Below are 16,830 nucleotides of genomic sequence, written 5' to 3'. Positions count from 1 at the left end.
TTGGTACTGGATGAAGATCACCCATAAGAAGGAGGTGGGGATGAGCATTATCAACACCACACAAAATCCTGAAGGGTGTGTTACTCTCCAGACAGAACCTCCCTGTTTTGCTGGTGTAGCACCTTGGGAGGGTATCTTGGAAGAAGAGCTGTGTCAGCCATGACTTAACTAGTTCTGCAGTACTCCACGGATGTGTGCTTGTGAATATGACTGAGGGGCCTCCCTGTGCCAGATCACAAAAGGCTTCCATCTATAGCCTGCACCATTGCCCCAACCAAGGCTGTCACCCTATCCTCCAAAACACTGACTTGGTTCTCATGGATGAAAGCACTTCCCGACGTCCATTTACAGAATAGGGAGTATTTGTCCACATTGAACATTTTCTTAAGTAATTTTTCACTATAATCAGCTTGTATAGGGTTTCCAAAAATTATTCAGCTGCCTTCACAACAACACTCACTGTCTTACCATTGGCTTTCACCACATGTAATGAATAATAATTCTTGAATCATTTGAACCACTCAGAAGTAATGATACATTTGGTATCGTGATTGAGTCCAGCCTTGTCTTTCAACATTGCAGACAAATGTTTTGCTTTGGCTGTGATTGTCATGTACTAAGAGGGATGTGCTTCCGTGTCTGGTCTTCAGTGCAGGTTGTTAGTAGTCTCTCCATGTCTGATAAAGGCCATTCTTGAATCTTCAGTCTTGTTGCTTTCAATGAAGCAGATTCTTTAGCTGCTCCTCTCACCCTTGTTCTTGTTCCTCAAGAATGTAGCTATGGGGACATGGGATGTGCCTGGCTGGTGGGCAAGGGTGATGACTGATTTTTACCTGTGATCCTGAATCTCTTTTAGTTTCATTTCCAAGTAAATCACTTAGCATAACCTCTTACAGGCAACATTAGCAGGGACTATTTGGACATGATAAACAAAACAACACAAGGTTAAATCAAACACAAGAGAACTGCCCAATCAAGAGACAAGGTAAACACACAACAGATGAGGCTGCTGAAAACCACCATCATGTATTCAGCCCATTGTTGACAAAGCAGAATTATGCAGTGCATGACTGTACATGGAATGGAATGGAATGTTATTCAGCATTAAAAAGAAGGAAATCTTGGCATTTGCAACAATATAGATGAACCTGGAAGACATCACGCAAAGTGAAATAAGCCAGACCTAGATTGACACATATGGTTTGATCTCACTTATGTGGAATCTAAAACAGTCAGCCATTATTTGAATTAGCTCTCTGCCCCCTTCTCTCTCTCTCTCTCCGAGACTCCTACTGTATATTATCCAATGCATAATATCTATTGATGTGTAATATCATATATACCCATTTTATGGTGTCCCATAATTTCCTTAAACTTTCTTTATCCTTTTTCATCTTTGTATCATTTCCAATGACTTGTCTTCAGATTCTCTGATCCTTTCTTCTGCTTGATCTATTGTGCTGCTGAACTCTTTTAGTAAGGTTTTCAGTTCCGTTATTATGTTTTCAGCTTCATGATTTCTGTTTGATATTTTACTGGATTTCTCACTTTGTTCATGCATTATTTCCCTGATGTCATTGGTTATCTTTACAAAAGTTGTCTTGAATTCTCTATCAGGTAAATTATGTATCTCCAGCTCAATGTGTTGGTTTCTGGAAATTCATCTTATTTGTTGTTGTTTGGAGCATATTTTCCTTGACTCTTAGTGTTGCTATATAGATATATAGATATAGATATTCTTAATATCTATATATAATATATACAATATATTATATATTATAATACATAATATATATTATGCATTAAGAATATCAGCCACTTATTCTCATCTTCACAGGAGAAAACCCTGACCAAGTCTGTCTGATCAAAGATTGTTGGAGCCTCTTAAATCTTCAAACGAGTCCAAACTTCCATATTTGAATGTTCTTCACGGTCCCCAAGGTATCTTGATTGTGCTAGGTCTCCTCAGTGCTCTGAGTAAGTTGACAGAGCCAATCCCTTGGGTAGCCTCTGGAAAAGTTGGAATTTGGACACACAGTCCAATTCTTTTTCTTCCCAGGGAGAAGCTGGGAGCTAATGGTTTGATGCTGTGCTGGGCATTGGGGTTATGATGGGAAACTACGTCAAATTTCCCTGCCAGTTTCAACATGGCTGGTTCTATGTTGCTCCAGGGAGCAGGAGTTTCTCAACTAGTTTATAAATTTCTCACGGAGGGAATTTGTCTGTGTATTGTTTTGGGATTGGTGTGTCTATGGTGGGGAAGGAGGGTGCAGGGCTTCCTATTCTGCCATCTTGCTAACATCACACTTCCCAGGATTCTTTAAAAGTCTCAATAGTCTCTATATTTTCAAAGATGGACATGCATTGTTTTTATAGCCAAGTAAATCATTATTTTCTGAAAGCAGTGACTAATAGGGGATAGTTGAAATTCTAAAGAGAAAACGTTGTGCTGTGAACTAATAAGGTTATAGAAAGTGGGCAGCAGAACTGAAAGAATCCAGATCTTCAGTATTCTCCAGGTCACAGGTAGTTCATGACTACTTCCAAATGGTATGGAACAGAACAGGAGGTAGAGGAGGGCACAAGTAAAGGCTGATGTCTGGAATGGGACAACCTTGCTGACTTTTTCTGCCAACAAAGATGATCCCTCCACTTCTATACCAGCAAAGCAACATGTAGTAAGTTCCAACCTCTTAAATCCTGCCATTGAGTGTGGCCATTGATGCCAATGAACTTTACTCATGCCCTGCACTACTGGAAAAAAGTAAGGGTAAAGGGTTAAGAAATCTCCCTACCCTAGTGTGTTCCTGGAAACAAAGGGTGATTACTGCAAAGCCTGCTTCCCCTATGACTTAGAAAAGACTCATGCATATCTCCCTTGTTTATCTAGACAAGGCACAGACCCTCCAAAATCCCACTCTTCACTTCACAAATAATGAGCTGAATGGTTTGTCCTCACCCATTAATTAGAACAAAGTGTTGTTAATCAAACTCTTCTTCCAGCGGGTCTTTGAACTCTGGCCATGCTCAGCCTGAGCCAGCTCACAGCTCCTCACCAGCCCCCCCTGAGAATAAGCTGACTTCAGGGTGATGCCCTCTCTGACCTCCGTTATGATAGGGTCACATCCAGTCGTCCTACTTTCTCATCTGTTTTTTCTACCCTGTTTTTTTTTTTTTTTTGTTTTTTTTTTTTATGTTTTATTTGTTTATCTGAGAGGCAGAGTTACAGAGAGAGATAGGAGATCCACCATCCGCTGGTTCACTCCCCGAATGGCCGCCAGGGCCGGAGCTGTGCCGATCCGAAGCCAGAAGCCAGGAGTTTCTTCTGGATCTCCCACACGGGTGCAGGGGCCCAAAAACTTGGGCCATCCTCTACTGCTTTCTCAGGCCATAGCAGGGAGCGGGATCGGAATTGGAGCAGCCGGGTCCTGAACCAGCACCCATATGGGATGCCAGCGCCACAGGCAGAGGATTAACCTACTGCACCACAGGGCCAGTCCCCCTGACTTTTTTTAAATTCCTTTTTGCTTAATTTTCAAGACACCTGCAGACCTTACAGTCAAGAGTTACTGCGGTAGCCCTTTCCCCCTGACTCTGCAAAAAAAAAAATTTTTTTTTTGAATAAAGTCTCTTTTTATGAAGTTCAGATTTGTTTTTGTTTTTGACATCATGTAAATAAGAAGGAAAATGAAGCAAAAGCAAAATTTCCACATCCTGTTCTGGGGAAGTCAGAACAAACTTCTACTCACTAAAAGGAATTTCCCAACGCTGCACTTCAAAAACAAGGCAGCTCCATGAAGAGGGCCGGGAGCAACAGCTCAAGGTGGGGAGATCTGAACCCTGGAATGAAAAATGCATGATGCGGGGTAGGAGAACAGGGTCCTGCAAAGACTGGACTCTAAGTATCACTGGGAAAGAAGATTAGAAGGCAAGAAGAATGAAACCAGGGTCCAACCCATATCTACTTAAAGCTAGAAAAAATAACTTTTCATTGTTGCACTTGAACTACATATGCAGAGAGAAAAAAAAGCATTCTTGGAGACTAACTTTGTTTTTGCAAAATCAGAGGAGAGTCCTCCTGCTTTGCCGGTTTTCTTGAAAGAACATAATTTTTTGGTGATTTTATTTCTTCCGACCCCGCACTTTTTAAGCTCATGTTGTTCTTCTGGTGAACAAAAGCAAGACTCTTTGATCTGGTTTGACACTTCATGCAGAGCAGAAGCTCAGCTATCTGGGGGAAAAAAAAACCTTATGTTCCCGCCGTAGGAGGATTAGTAACAGGCATAAAACTTTACAGCCATTAAGCAAAAACAGGCTGGTAGTTATAGTTATTAAGGATAATTACAACGTTTATGTTTAAGAGTATAAATTGGTCAAGTGGGTAATTTAATCTGGCAGACATCAAAATTACATTTAAATATTGGAGAAAGGAGACAAAACATACAAAGATGATTCTTGGGTGGGTTTAAAAAGTTTTTGAGTCTTTCCAATGCTTGAAAATATTTCCACATATGTATGTCTACTTTACTGAATCAATTAAAAATAAGTTATAGGTATGGTGACATTTTGTCTTAACTACTTCACCACGTGTCTCCTAAGAATGAAGAATATTCTCCTATATAACTGCAATGTCATTATCACAATCCAGACAATTAACATTGCTACAAAAGTCTAACACACAACTATGTTTAGATTTGTCCAACAAAGTCCACTATAGCACTGTGTGTGTGCCTTAGTCCAGAATTGGGTAGAGAACTGCACTGTATTCTGTCGCCATGTCTGCTCATTCTCCCTTGATCTGGAGCAGTCCCTCCCACTTTCTTGGTTTGCTCTTTTTAAAGCCTTGAACATCTTTGGAGGGTGCCAATTGTCTCTCTCGTGGAGTAGCCAAGCCTCTGTTCGTCATCACGTTGTTGGTTGACAATAGCAATTTTTCTAATATTATCATTCCTTCTATTTTCTACATGAGTTAGCCTTTTTTTTTTTTTTTTGGAAAGATTTGCTTTATGAGACTTTTCCTCCTCTTCCTCCTTTATGCTGTCATGTTTGTCCACACTCCATCAGCAAATGCAAGTGATACAACCAAGCCCAAAGTCAGTGGGATGGGAAGGCCCAGGCGCCTCCCACAATGGAAAAGAGTGTTTGTGACTATGTGCTGAACAGTCACAAGCTCTTCTAAGCGCCAGAAGTCACTGGTGTTCCGTAACTGTGATTTACCATCTGCAAAATAGGAGGAGCATCACCATTTTATATTCAACGGTGGTAGGGAGGTGATGAACAGTGCTGGGAGATGCAACAGTGAGAAAATCAGTGTACCTATAAGCAGCTGAAGGAACCACGGAAATGCCATTTTAAAACAATTTTGTCCTTTCTGCACACAACTGAGCTCGAGAAGATGAGCACGAGAGAAGTTTTGCATCTGAAATCACTCATGCCCTAGATAGCTCCTTCCGGCCGAGACCCTCGAAGCCCAATGCCAAGGGATTCACCCCCTTGACAGCCTGAGGTTGACAGCCACGGTCAGACCAGAGATGAGGGGTGGGTGGAGTCTTCGCCAGTCCCAGGAGACAGCCTCTCCTTCAGGACCTTTGAGCAGGAATTCTGTGAGCCAGTTGATATCCTGCTGGCATCTTGGAATCGGCCGTGGCAGGCATATTTACACCCCAGGGCTTGACTGGGGCACAGATCGGGCCTTGCCCCTTTGAAAAGCTGGTTGTTGAACATTTACTCCCACACTGCTACCTGCGTGGAGTATGATGCCTGGAGTATAATATTCCACTGTACGTGCTGGGGGTGGCTTGTTAGGGGAAAGAATTATTCTCACCCTTTTCCTGTGGGTTCCCATTTATTGAAGGCACCACATGGGATTGGCTGAATTACTCAAAGGATGGAGTGGAAACGGTGGCAGGATGTGTAGGCTGGATAGTGAAAGATACTGCAGCCCCATCCATCATGTGGTAGGGCAGCCTGGAGGCACAGGTGCCAGCCTTGCTTGGTGCTCACAGGTCTTGGGGCAAGGGAGAAGTGCTCCATCACTGCTTCGCCTGACCCCATAGATGGGGTTCAGCATAACTCACGCTGCCTCTGTCATCAATCGGACAAGTCCCATCTGACTTGATGCCCACAACGGAAACAGGCTGGAAGGAGAACAGGTGTTTATCTCCGACCTACACTTGGTTTCAGAGCTTGAACACAATTTTATCCTACTCCACTCATTCACCAGGGACAGAAGCACGAAACTTTAGGTTTCTGTGTCATGTGGCATCAGCTGCTAGAATCAGCCACTCTTGAAAAACACCATCGAAGATTCTTAGTGTAAAAAGTCTAAGAAGGGGGCTGGTGCTGTGGCTCAGCGGGTTGACACCCTGGCCTGAAGTGCCAGCATCCCATATGGGCGCCGGTTCTAGTCCTGGCTGCTCCTCTTCCAATCCAGCTCTCTGCTGTGGCCTGGGAAAGCAGTGGAAGATGGCCCAAATCCTTGGGCCCCTGCACCTATAGGGGAGTCCCAGAGGTCCTGGCTTTGGATCAGCACAGCTCCGGCCATTGCCGCCAATTGGGGAGTGAACCAACGAATGGAAGATCTCTCTCCCTCTCTCCCTCTCTCTCTCTGCCTCTCCTCTCTGCATAACTCTTTCAAATAAATAAATAAATAAATCTTTTAAAAAAAAGTCTAAGAAGGCAGACTGACATCACTTAACTTATAAACACAAAGAAGGATAAAAAGATGACAATGAATGCTTATTGAGATCTTTCCATGGGCTAGGCACCGTTGTGCTTTGCAAACCTGAGAGATAAGGCACTCACACCAACACACACACAAACACACACTTATATGAAGAGGAAGGGAGAGAGCTCCCCTGTCTGCTGGTTCACTCAATACCTGTGACAGCTGGGGCTGGTCGGAAGCCGGGAGCCAGGATCTCAAGCTGGGTTTCCCACACTGGTGGCAGAAACTTAATTACTTGAGCCATCACTGTTGCCTCTCAGGGTCTGCACTGGTAGGACGCTAGAGCCAGAAGCTGGAGCTGGATGCTGAACCCAGGTACTCTGGCTTCTTAACTGGAGTCTTAATTGCTAGGCTAACCACTGCCCGCAGGCCCTGTGCTTAGCACTTTCTGTACATGATTGCAGTTAATTCCTACAGCCACAAATTATCTATGAGCATTCCTTCTTTACAGATAAAAATCCAAGCCTTGGGGGAGTCACACACTTATCCAAAGACACAGGGCTGACAGATGATGGAGGGAGATAGTTCCAACGGCCTGTGCCTCTGAAATGGGCACTCTCATTCCAGAGGATTTGCCTGTGTTGGGGGGTGGGTGTGCGGAGGAATACATGCGCTTACATGACGGGACTTTTGAAAGTTCATGAACAAGTGGTGATAAAAGAGAAGTTTTTGTACAAGAATTTGGAAATCTGTGCATGCAAACAGTCTTCAAAAAGTTCATGAAAAAGACATATTATGAACAATTAGGCATGAATTTCAAAAGTTTTTTGCACCAAGATAAGCTTATCTTTTAAGTCTATTTTTTTTCCATGAATTTTTTAAAGTATCTTCTTATACATAGTGGGTGTGGTAGGAGGAGAGAGTGTTGGGGATGGGACAGGCCGTTCAGCTCCAGTGAGACCTTGATTAATATTGTCTGGAAATATCTTGCTTTTTCGTTTGTTCCTATGTTGATTGCTGTCTTCCCAGTAGAAGGTGAGCCAATAAAATGCCTGCAACTTAATGTTTTCCTTCCTCCCTTCTTATAAATTTCAAAATAACTGGAAGAGAAGACTTGGAAGTTTCTCAGCGCATATAAATGGTAAATATTCGAGGGAATGGAAATGCTGTCCACCTGATTTGTCCACTACACATTGCATCCATGCTGCACCCCATAAATACGTACAAATACCATGCCAACTAACAATTCTAAAACATCTAAAATTAAATTCCAGGAAACTCCATAGCCTCTTGTGAAAGAAAGTGAAATTGAGCCTCACAATATTTTTTCCAAGCATAATTCATATGTTTATTATGAGCATTAAAAAAGGTCACATTTAGGGGCCGGCACTGTGGCGCAGTGGGTTAAAGCCCTGGCCTGAAGTGTCGGCTGCTCCTTTTCCGATCCAGCTCTCTGCTATGGCCTGGGAAAGCAGTAGAAGATGGCCCAAGTCCTTGGGCCCCTGCACCCTTGTGGGAGACCCAGAGAAGGCTCCTGGCTCCTGGCTTCAGATCGGCACAGCTCTGGCCATTGTGGCCATCTAGGGAGCGAACCAGTGGATGAAAGACCTCTCTCTCTGTTTCTACCTCTCTCTGTAACTCTGTCTTCCAAATAAATAAAATAAATCTTTAAAAAAAGGGTCACATTTAATTAAATAAAAGGCACCCTGCATGTGTAAAATCTACAATAAAAATTGGTTAAATAATCAAATCAATGCTGAAAATATTGAGAATCTGATTAGAATAAAAGTCAGCTATGGATATACCTTTTCATTTTTTATTTTAGTTTTAGTTATTTTTAGCAGTTTCTGTGTGATTTGTAGATACAAGTCAAAGAACATACGATATTCCCTTCCTCCCTCTCTTCCTCCTCCCTCCTTCCTTCTACCTTTTTTCTTTTAGTTTTTGAGATAACAAATTTTTAATTTACATTACAGTAACAAGGCTTAATACTTCACCAAATAAGAATGTTAAAAAGTAAAGATTTGATGGGAAATAAGTGTGCAAGCAGAATTACTTTATCTTAAATATATAAAAACGAAAAATAAAAGGATAAAATACTAAAAATAAATAATTTTAACAAGCAAAAAGACCCTAGTTAAGTGGGAATACATACAACAGCTATAAACAAAAACTGAATGGAAAAATGACTATTTCTCTTCTTTTTTTTTTTTTTTTTTTTTTTTTACAGGCAGAGTGGACAGTGAGAGAGAGAGACAGAGAGAGAAAGGTCTTCCTTTGCCGTTGGTTCACCCTCCAATGGCTGCCGCTGCAGCCGGCGCACCGCGCTGATCCTGGCAGGAGCCAGGAGCCAGGTGCTTTTCCTGGTCTCCCATGGGGTGCAGGGCCCAAGCACCTGGGCCATCCTCCACTGCACTCCCTGGCCATAGCAGAGAGCTGGCCTGGAAGAGGGGCAACCGGGACAGAATCCGGCGCCCCAACCGGGACTAGAACCCGGTGTGCCGGCGCCGCAAGGTGGAGGACTAGCCTATTGAGCCACGGCGCCGGCTCGACTATTTCTCTTCTATACAGGTTTTTTTTCTTGTCAATTAGTCATCCATAATTTCTTTCAATGAAATAGAACCAACGGCAACACAACATCTAAATATTTCCTGTGTGGTTACTAGAAAATAATTAAGTTCATTTACACTTTATGCCATTTCCTCTCCATAGTTTGTGCACAGGGATAATTTTATGCAGATGAGAGTCACGGTGCTTCGGCTGTGTGTCCACGGTCATTCAGCCGGGTGGGGCGATCGGCCGCTGCCTTGCACTGCTCTTCCATGCTGTTGGCACACAGTTCCTGCAGACTTGCTTGAGGAGCGTCAAATGCTGCTGGGTTTTGTATCAGTTCACTTTGGCTTATGTTGGCTTCAGTGACTTGCTGCTCAAGACATGCCACCTTCCCCCAGGGAGCAGGTGTCTTGAGTGCCTGGAGAAACAGTGGAAACTGGCCTTCTCTACTTTCCTGTGGCATACTAGCCTCATCAGAAATCCCATCCTATTCACCCTGCCCCTGTGAGTTGAAGAAAACTCCATTTTGTTGGTTTAGAAGAAGATGATGTCTCTCTCAAAAATGACAATCACGTTGCACCACTACTTTTCCCCAGCAGTGTGGGCAGGTGGCAGACTTCCAACAGCGCTGGGTAGAGGAGAAGTTTGGGCTCCATGCCAGCTCAGTAATTAGCAAATTCAGCAAGAATGGATGGAAGACATCGGGGCATCTGTATGCCGCACTGGTGTGGGCTCCCTCCACTTGGAAGCCCGGCCTTGTCCAGCAAATTCTCAGCAGGATGTTGGTGCTTTTAACCCCCAGCTGTCCCCTGAGTCCCCTGAGCACTTAGCTTAGCCGCCTCCAGGTAGTGGTTGGTGAGAACCATCTTACCGCTGCATTGTTTCCCAGTGTTTATCAAAAGCCTACTGAAAGGAAGAATCGAGGAAGGACTGCTCAGAGAATGTTAGGGCCACCCCTTCCTCCAATTCTTCTGGAGTTAGGTCCAACACCTGGGCCCCTGGGCTGACCTAACGCTACCCCCAGGAGGGCTGTTGCTAAATTTCCCTTCCACGCAATGCCAGTACTCCCCCTCACTGTACCTTAAAAAGCAGTCCAAAAAAACTCATCCTCTGTTTGTCCTATAAATTGGGGTCTAGATTTAGAGACCTAATTAAATATTTGTTTTTCGCAACAATAAAAGAGAAAGGTCCCGACTGGGCTGGGCTGAAGGTGAGCTGGGACAAATGCCTGCCTCTTGTTTTTCTTTTTTGATGATCAGTGTCTAGGTTGATGTATGATTTTATTTTTTTTAAAAATGATTTATTTATTTATTTGAGAGCCAGAGTTACAGAGAGGGAGGCAAGCAGAGAGAGAGAAAGGTCCTCCATCCACTGGTTCACTCCCCAAGTGGCTGCAACAGCCAGATGTGGGCCGATCCAAAGCCAGGAGCTTCTTCTGGGTCTCCCATGTGGGCGTAGGGGCCCAAGCATCAGGCCATCTGTTTTCCCAGGCCATCAGCAGGGAGATGGATCAGAAGTGGAACAGCCGAGACCTGAACCGGCAGCCATGTTGGATGCTGGTGTGGCAGGTGGAGGCTTAGCCTACTATGCCCCTAATGTATGACTTTAAATCTTATTTTGAGTGTCATGCAGATATAGGCTTGGAGGGGGAAAAGTGGAAGTTGAGGAGACTGTGGCAGTCATTCAAGAGAGGGTGGTGGTGGTGGTAGAGATGGCACTTGAGATATTTTACAGATAGAATTGGCAAAAATGGCAATATGAAAGATGACTTGAGTGGGAGATGCAGGGAGAGGAAGGAGCCGGGAGACACCATAACTTGTCACCTTAGCAACTGGCTAGATGGTGAATACCATGGTGAATGTTGTTTGGGTTTTTGTTGTTGTTGTTTGTTGGTAAATATTTATTTATTTGAAAGGGAGATGGGGCCAGCACTGTGGTGCAGCAGGTTAATGCCCTGGCCTGAAGCGCCGGCATCCCATATGGGAGCCAGTTTCCCATATGGGCGCTGATTCAAGTCCCGGCTGCTCCACTTCCAATCTACCTCTCTGCTATGGCCTGGAATAGCAGTAGAGGATGGCCCAAGTCCTTGGGTCCCTGCACCCTTGTGGGAGACCTGGAGGAAGCTCCTGACTCTTGGCTTCGGATCAGCCCAGCTCTGGCCATTGCGGCTAATTGAGGAGTGAACTGTTGGATGGAAGATCTCTCTCTCTGCTTCTCCTCTCCCTGTGTAACTCTTTCAAATAAGTAAATAAATCTTAAAAAAGGGAGAGAGACAGAGAAAGAGAGATGGAGAGAGAGAGAGAGAGAGAGAGAGAGAGAGAGATATCTTCCAACCACTGGTTCACTCCCCAAATGGTCTAGGCCAAGCTAAAGTCAGGATCCAGGGTCTCCATTCTGGTTTTCCAAGTGGGTGCAGGGACCCAGGGACTTGGGCCATCCTCTACTGCCTTCCAGGCACATTAGCAGGGAGCTGGATCTAAGGCGGAGTAGCTGGGATGCCAGCCAACGCTCTGATGTAGGATGCCAGTATTGCAAGCAGTGGCTTAACCCTCTGCACAACACTGGCCCTGTTTGAATTTCTGGATGCAGATGTCATGGAGGTGGTTGTCTCTGCAGCTACAGGCCATGTGGAGGGAGGTCCACAAGGTGAGTGCTTGGGAGGCCTCAGCCATGGGGTATGAGCTCACCTGGGGACAGTAGAGAAAGGCAAGAGACACAGTAACCCAAAGGAGCAGCAGCACGTGGAGGGGAGGTAGAGGAAGGCGGGCTGGCCGAGGGCGCATCGAAGGGGCAGCCAGTGAGTCAGGAGGAAAACCAGCAGAAGGTGGAATTGCAGAAGCCGGAGAGGACAATGATCTATTTGAACTGGGAAGTCAAATGCGCTGGGACCAACAAGTGATCACCGGCCGTTGTGTCTGGCAGCATGAAGACCATGGTGAGCTTGCCAAGAGCAACCTCTGCAGACCGAATGAGGCAGAAGGCAGATGGGGAGCGATCAAAGGGAGAATAGGAGGTGAGGAGGAGGAGGGGACAGGAGGCAGATGAAACCTTCGAGAAGTTTCCCGGAGGAGGGGAACAGAGATGCTGTGCTCCTTCCTGGCTCCTGGCGTCTCTCATCAGAAGGGAAGGATGACTCAGTCTGGCTGACGGGGCGCCGGTCTCATATTTGGAAGAGGAACACAGTGCTAAATTTGTGGCCCATCCAAAACAAGAGATTAGGACTTTCTGCTGTGCGTGATCCAACACTGGCTTAATTTTATACACCTACTCTTGTTTCTCGTTGTCTTTTGACTCCTGTGTTTGTCTAAGTCTGACTTGTTGATTCTGAGTACAATTTTAAGATGCTTTAAACATCTCCTGGAGGAAACCTGAGCATATAAACTAATGATACAATAGACTCCAAGGCTTGGTTGGTCTTGTTTTGAAAAATTTATTTATTTAATTTATTTGAAGGCAGAGAGAGAGAAAGAGGGAGAGAGAGAGCAAGAGAGAGAGAATCGATCCCACCCACTGGTTTACTTCCCAGATGCCTGCAATGGCTGAGGCTAGGCCAGGCCAAAGCCTGGAGGTGGGAACCGAAGCCTGGAGCAGGGATCCAACTACCCGAGCCACCTCCTGCTGCCTCCCAGGGCACACATTAGCGGGAAGTTGGAATCAGGAGCAGAGCTGGGACTCAAATCCAAGTTCTCTGATATGGGAGGCGAGTATCCCAGGCAGCACCTTAACCTCCGTGCCAAATATCGGCGCCGAGGTGCCGAAGCTTGCTCAGGGCTTTGACACTCTCTGTGTCACACATCAGCCTCACTCAAGTTCAGTCTTGTGGTTTTTTCTTTTTTTGAAGGTAGTAACTAACCCGATTCTTGGCCCCAAGTCTATTTCACCTCCCATCCGGCTGCTGTAAGAAGTCGGAGCTTCTTCTCGCTCCAGCACCACGTGGGGCTGCAGGTGGGAGCCTGGCTGTGGTGGCGTTTGACCCGCACAAGCATGGACGCCGCTGTGAACGGTCACGCTCCAGAAACCCTAAGGGCTGAAGGCCAGTACTTCTCCGACTTGGTCGCTTGCCTGCATCGCCTGGGAATCTGGCACTGTTGCAAATTCTGGTTCAGCAGGTCCGAGGTGCAGCCTGCGAGTACCGATTTCCAACAGGCTCCCAGGTGGTGCCCGCGCCGCGGCTCCGGGGACCACAGTCTGAGTCGTGAGGATACGGGCCACCAGGGGCTGCCTTTGGGACGACACAGCCGGCCTCCCTGGATTTCTTGAACGTGCCTTGGGCTCCGCCGATTGACTGAAATCACTTGGGGGCCGTGAGAGCCACCAAGGTTGATGCAAGAGCCCGCTTCAGTGTGGGAAGATTAGAAGGGCCAGGCCTGTGTGTGAGCATTGCAAGACTTCCCAGTCTCGTTGACTTAGAAATGTGGGCTCGGCGCCGTCACGAGTGCCCAGATCAGATCTGCAGCAGACGCCTGTATCTCTGAGAGTCTTTCTCCCCTCCTGCTTTGGAGAATCGCATGCGTGACACAGTTCCTCTCGTCGGGCACAGCCCTGGTAACCGCTTGCTTCAGAGGTTCTCAGAACAGCTTGGCTGCCCCTTACTGAGGCTGAGATGCGGGCGTGGATACAAGGATGACACAGGCATCTTTTCGGGACAAGCCTACGGGGAGCAACCCCATTACCAGAGGCAAGACTTGACTTGGGAAGCCCAGGGCCTGAGAGGGGGGCAGGGACTGCTCCACCTGCCCCAGCCCCCAGGTCCAGTGGCCCCCAACCCCACTCAGAGGCCTGTGGGTCACCACCCCCCCGCTCCCGCCCTGCTCCCATGTTGTTAAAGCAGCTTTGTGCTAGGAGGATTTGGTAATTAATCTGTCACTGTGTTGCCATGGCAACATATTTATATATCTCCAATGCCATGCACCCAGGGAGGCAGGATTTGCAGAACTACTTTACCCAGGGCCTGAGCCAGCGATTAACAAAGGATTATGGTCAGGATACAGGGCTGGCTGGTTGGTTCCAGGATAAAGAAAGCTTTAGGGGCCTAATGTCCATTTCTTCTCTTTTAGAAGGCACTGAGCTTCCATTAAGGGATCGGGAACCCGCACAACCTCTCTGCCCTCCCAGCGTATATTATGACCTCTTAGGGGCACACCAGAGAAATCCTCTCTTCTCTCCTTGCCTTCCCTGGGAGGGGAAGATGGACTCCCATGTGCCTACAGGTGCTTTCTCCGAGGGGCGGGGTGCTGGTCAGGCAGCTGGGAGGTGAGCTCAGAGCTCAGGCCACGGGGCTGCTCTGGGAGTTGAAGTCCAATGGTCGTCAGCATGAGGATGGTGATGCTGGGAACCCCGGGGAGAATGCGTAGCTGGGGGACAAGAAGGGACAGTGGGACCAAGGCCAGGTGGGGAGGAGGAGAGACAGAGAAGGAGAGGAACAAGACAGAGAAGGAGAGGAACAAGACAGTGGCGGCCACGAGGCAGCTTTGGGGAGGAGACCATCACCCCGGGGGACACTGCTGGGTGACAGCCAGCCCTGGGGGAGCAGGGAGGGCTGCAGACGCCTGGCAACGTTCAGAGGCCTTGGGAGAGGAGGGGCTGCAGGGGGGCACAGGTCACGCTCCAACCCCAGGGGGCGCCACACAGTTCCTGGAAAGTGCATACTGTGAAAAACACCACGCAGAGAGCTCAATTTTCTGTGCCCGAATACACTTAGCTTGTTTATTTTTTTTCACTTAATATTGTATGTGGTTTTCTTTTTGAGTTACTACTTGAATTTACATTATAGTTAATGGCCTAATGGCACTACTAAATAAAGAATTCAACAAATAAACTTTTCATTCCATTTTCCCATCAACTTCCCAAAGTCCCCTGCTACGCTTGGTTATTTGTAAAGGGTGGGGACAAGGCAGCCTCTGGACTGGCGTCCACGACAAAACTGCCTTTCAGATGCGGGCCAGGTACAAAGCTGGCGGGAGCTGGTCTGTGGAGAAAGGCTGAGATACAGGAGGGAGAGGAGCCGGTGGCTGGAGCAAGACCTGCAGAGCAGCCAGGTGGACCACGGTCCCCATCCATGGACCTGGCTCATCAGTGAGGGGCGGGGGGGGGGTGAGGGGACGAGGGGCTCATCACTGAGGGGCAGGGGGGAGGGAATGAGAGCAGGCGGCAAACCTCTCACCTCCTCCAGCTCTTCCTCACTGGGCCTGGGAGGCACCCACTGCCCCTCCTCCCACTGCCCAATAGCTCTCATCATTTCTCCTTTCCCCCTGAAAATTATCACAGCCCTGAGGAGAGACCTCATTGGAAAGGGTGGCTGATGGCAAGACTGGGGACAAAAACTCTCGGGAGGATGAGGCCAGGAAGAAGGCGCAAACCCAGCTAGCCAGGGGTGGGGGTGGGGGGGTGCAGCACCCCCGAGATGGGTGCTCTAGGGAGGAGCCGGGGACTGGCTCAGGTCCAGGGTGCCTAGAAGGAGATGATGGGAACCCAAGAGAGATGAACAGGCATTTTGCTCTGATTGGTCAGTCAGGACAATCGGTTCAGGGATTCGCTTGTGAGGCAGAGATGAGAATTTGGAGGAACTGAGCCAGGCACACACAGGGGCATCCGGAAGGGTGTGAGTGTGTGAGTGAAAGTGAGTTAGAGTGTTAGAGTGTGTGAGTGAATTAGAGTGTGTCAGTGTGTCGGTGTGTGTGTGTGTGTGTGTGAATTACAGTGTGTCAGTGTGAGAGTGCGTGTGTGTGTGAGTGCATGGATGTTAGAGTGTGTGAGTGTGTCGTGTGAGAATGTGTGTATGTGAATGTGTGTGAGTGTGTGTGGGGATGTTAGAGTGTGTATGTCGGTGTGGGTGTGTATGTGCACGTGTGTGTGTGCATGTATGTGAGATAGAGTGTGTGTGTTTGCACGCTATCCCTTGCTGTTTCCCTGGGCTTCAAGGCTAGGTAAGGAACAGCACGGTCCCTGCTGGGAGTCCCCACTGCAGGGAGCTGAGGATTTGCGCTCGCTCCATAGTAACCTCTGGGGAGCATGGCACTGCCACCTTCAACCATCCCAGAGCTTCCTGCACCGGGCGAGGTCTCAGGAGCAGCGCTGGCATCTCCTGGGAGCTTGTTAGAAAGAGCCGGCCTCCCAGGCAGCTGGCGCTGCTGAGGGGGTCGGAGGGTAATAACCATGTGCCTTGCGCACAGCAGCTCACCTCTGCAGGTGTCTGTTGGCTGTCCTGTCCCTCCCCTCTAAGGGTGAGAGAGGGTGGTACCCAGGGATTCTGGTCCTCAGGTGATTTCCCAGTCACAGCCTGGTGCTAAGGACTGGAGCATCTCCCCTCCCTCCCTACTTAATGTTCTGCTAAATTAAGGTCTAATGGGGCTGGGCTGCCATCACACCAGCCTGCGCTGTGGGCAGGAGGGACGGCCCTGCCTCCAACGATGTTGGCCATTGACCTTCCTGGGGAGCTTTTAACTGTCCCAAAGCCACACCCAGACATCACTGGTCCCTGGCTGATTCTGATGTGTGTCCAGGGGTGAGACCCACTGCCCTCACTGTTCACTAGAACAGTGCAGAGGGGCCAGGGCAGCTGCTAGCATGGGGTGGGCCTGGGACTTGGCATTTCTGTAAAGTGCCCAGGT

This window comes from Oryctolagus cuniculus, chromosome 11 (genome assembly GCF_051225735.1).
Source record: "Oryctolagus cuniculus isolate XC-2025 breed Fujian yellow rabbit chromosome 11, ASM5122573v1, whole genome shotgun sequence".
In the NCBI taxonomy this organism is placed as follows: Eukaryota; Metazoa; Chordata; class Mammalia; order Lagomorpha; family Leporidae; genus Oryctolagus; species Oryctolagus cuniculus.
This window is presented reverse-complemented; position numbering follows the sequence as displayed.